The following is a 4297-nucleotide window of genomic DNA, read 5'->3' on the forward strand; positions in this document are numbered from 1 at the left end:
GCTGCCAAATTGTCTGTATAATATTAACAGTAAAACTAAACACCAAAGCGTGTGAAAACTTTATGAAAACTACGGCATATCAAGCGAGGGGAATCTTTTGCATTTGTATTCTTTATTTTATTTTTCCCCGGCTCTCTTGGGTGTTTTCAGTGTAGTCGACCCCGCTGCCATGGAGACGTTACTGTATTTAGCACTGCAGCTTGCGTACAACACACTAGTTAGCTAGGTTTACCAACACATGCGATAAAGAAAGAGGTGTTTGAAGTGAGGAAAAAGTATTAATAAAAAAACACACACGCACACAGATGCACACACACACTCACACACACACACACACACACACACACACACACACACACACACACACACTTTCTACCCACTTTAACAACTGTCCCAGTTCACAAATAGCAGCGTTAACTCCCATGATTAGCGCTGGCATCTGCAGCCTTTCATCTCGGCTTCCATCTTGATTTTTTTAATCAGATTAACCCAAACGGGCATCCTTTAATGGCCTCTTTTTTAAAAAGCTGAAAGAGGCGAGATAATTAAAATAATTAAACCACTGGGAGCGGTCTGTGCTCGCTCTCTTCTCTCGCTCCCCCTTTTTCTATCTTTTCTTCTGTCCTTTAAGTTCTGACTCTGCCTTGCTTACTGATTCGAGAGAGAAAGAGAGAGAGAGAGAGAGAGAGAGAGAGAGAGAGAGAGAGGGTGAGAGAAAGGGTGAGACTCATCATCTTCTCTTAATTGCATTAACTTGACTCTCAAAGGTCCAATTTTTTCCCTCCAAAACCAACTGCCAGCGTGTGATGCGGCCCTTAGGTGTGTGTCAGTTATCTAAATGTGTTAGTGAGAGGGCGGGGGATGGGGAGGGTACACGTTTCTAAACAGACATTACAGTGAATATTTATTTAGTCTGTTTCAGCATGTTTTGCATAAGGCTTAAGATGAAAAGGAAAAAAAAAAGTATCCACTTTAATGATTATTTATTCATGGACTTTTAAGCTTTTAATGAGGACAAATGAAGCCGTTTTAAACAGTGTCAGTATGTAGTATGCTTACCAAAAATATTCTTGTTTAGCATTTTATTTTGCTGTGTGTGTCCATGAGGAATAAACACTAACATTTAAATATAGGATTTTGGATTGAAGAATTTAAGCATTTATCAGTTTATTTTGATTTATGCAGCATCAAGCAGTAGTTACGCAGCATTTGAAATGAGTTTTGATCAAACTCAGTCAACAAAAGTGCATTGGTTATTTAGTTTAAGGTTATTGACTATTATAAAAATGCTCAATTTTAAATGATAAAATAATTATAGGCATGCTGTTAGAATATCAGTTTTTTTTCTTAGGAACATCAACCACGTCTTCATAGTTTTCTAGAAAGTTTTCTTTAAAAAAAACCTCTTAATCAGTGACCTTATGAACATATTATCCTTTAAATGAATTATTAACTTAGGTAATGTATTCTTATTCATACGAACAATACGCTACTGTGGTGTGCTTTGTACCTTCTTCAACTTCTGGGGACAAAAGTAGGCTGTAGCCCGGTGGCTCATCGTATACGTCGTTATATATAAATATTTGCATTAAGTAGGCCTAGGTGCTAAGCAGGGTGTGAATAACATAATTGCGCATCTTTGGATAAATTCAAACTCGACTTCGTGTCAAAAAGAATCGGATGAATTGTTGCACGAGGATTTCACCGAGCAGTACGCGCGTTGACATTCTTCCCCGCGTGCGAGCTCAACTTTACAGCGCGCGCTGTCTCTTTTTCCCGCCACGCTTTCCGTCATTCAGATCATTTCTATCGGGCGCCATTTCAAGTGGGCTAAAAAAGACGGATTCCTTTGCCTGGAATGCTTAAGATTTATATTTAAAATTTCATGGAATCTTTGAGAACATTGAGGACCAATTTCACATTTGCACTGACATCTAATTTCTCAAGTAGTGTCTGAAAGCACAAATTGCCAGGGATTCCCTATGTGCCCAATTATCTTGCATCAATTGCCTTGACCCTGTGGAATGCTGGTAAATTAATCATACCACTCTTTTTTTATTCTCTCAAGAAATACATATGCACACGTTTGATAAACTAATCATACTTGGTCGGTTATACTCACAAAAATGATTCCATCCTAGAAGCAATGGGCCTGTATAGGGGCCCGCCGGTGTGGCCCAGGGAAATCAGAATCCCAGGCGCGCTTGCACAAACACATACACAATCACACACACACACGCACACGCACACGCACACACACGCACAAAAAACAAACACACGCAGAAACACACGCACATGCACAAAATAAAAAAAAGCTATTACTAAAACATAGCTCACTTTTACAGTTTATGCCAATGTACTGGTAATTACATATAATTATGAGTAAACCATTTATAAATTATAGATACATAAAAAACGAAGTGTATATGTTTATCTATCGAACGCATCAATCGCATTTGTATTCGCCATACTTCAATTTTTAGGCGTTGACGCATTTTTCTATTGTTTTTATTTTCATGTTTGTGATAAACGTGTTAAATAGCACACCTCATCCCTCTGTATCATCAATATTGCAGTCACGGATTGACCCCCGTAGCACTGTAATAGCCTAAGGACTTGTTATCTCCAATCATTAAACAAGAAACAGCGTATTTACCACACTCCCTTACCTGTTGATTGGAGAAGGCCTCCGTGAGGCTTCTTTTCCACTGCAAGAGCGCCCCCTTGTGGGGAGGTCGTTCATCTTCTTTGACGTGACTGATATGGTATAGGACGTAGGGTCTGTATGCAGTGTTGCCAGATTGGGCCAGATTTACCTGCCAATCTAGCAACACCGGCTACAGCGAGACTGTCTCTAAGCCTTCTCCAAGTTCACTGACCTTGGACATGGAGTGTCTGACACGAGGTCAACACATGCTGAACCTACGTCCTCATTCACCAACCCTTCATTCATTTACGTCGGGCTACAGATTGCCGACCGTTATCCTTCTCTTCTCTCCTCTCTTCCCTTAAACATGTAAATTTGGTTTAAATTATAACATTTTAACCTCTTGAAAAAGGGAAAAGATGACTACTGGTGCTAATTCAGACGTTTAGGCAGTTGGGTATTTGGATTATTTGCAGTTGAAACATTCACAAAATTAATATTGTGAATGTTTCAACTGCAATATGGCCTAAACTAATTAAATAATCATATCTACACCTCAATACGATATCATACATTTTGGCGAAGATTTTTGCTTAATGATGGTAAATTGTCGACAGCTGTAGGGAACAATGGTTCAGTTTGGGCAATGAAATAATGGTGATGAGAGTAGAACTATGAGTGTAGAATTGATCAAACTATGATTTATTTACCCTTCATAATGGTAGAATTGCATTGGAAAGTCAATACGTTACTGAAATCCATCTTTATTGGCCTACTCTGTAGCCTATAGCGACTTTGAGATTGTATGTCAATGTTTTAAGGACACGAATATAATTCATCTTTAATTTGTTTGAACTCTAGGATGACATGAGTACTATTCTATTCCATTATATTTTACACTATTGTAAATAGGCTGCTCCATTCTTGCAGATGTGTTAAATGGCTTTTAAAGGTCAAATGTGTTGTTGGCTACTTCAAATCGGTGGCAGCCTATCAGACCTTAACATTGGAAGTTAACAGGAGCCAGAAAAATCCAAAAACCTGTTTACTACAAATGACGAAGAACAAATAAAAAACCACAAACAACTAATTGTAGTGCAAAACATTGACGACAACCTTTATTGTTCACAGTTAAACACAAGCAACTGCATTTTCAGAACTTCTTGTATTTTTCCCTCCATAGTGTCCTTCGTCACCTTCGCGGAGTCTCCTCTCATCAGTGTGTGTGTGCTGGCGGTACCTCCAGTATGGCCCTGCTGTAGTTTAACAATGGTTGGCGTTGACTGTGGATGGTGAAACATGCTCTTAGATAGCGACGCGGAATCAAACTACAGCAAATGGTTGTTTTTTTTTGGGAGTAGTGGACAACAGGATTTGACCTGGGGAGGAATACTTGCTTGTGAGCGTTTCCTTAAAAATAATGCTATTGAAAAACTGAAAGTAAATGAGCCAAACGACTCTGTAACAACCTGTACCAACAGGCCTTAAAGGTTAAGCAGACTTCACCCCTGTGCTCCGACTCTTTTCACTTAGGCGCTTGGCGACTCCAAGCAAACATGGAATACACTCGCTATTAAAACGAAAACGGCTTCGCGTTACGTACCGATATCGTTTTCAACATGTTGGTCTGTGTTTGTTAAGGTAGCTTGG

The sequence above is a fragment of the Pollachius pollachius genome (genome assembly GCF_949987615.1).
Source record: "Pollachius pollachius genome assembly, chromosome: 18".
Taxonomy (NCBI): domain Eukaryota; kingdom Metazoa; phylum Chordata; class Actinopteri; order Gadiformes; family Gadidae; genus Pollachius; species Pollachius pollachius.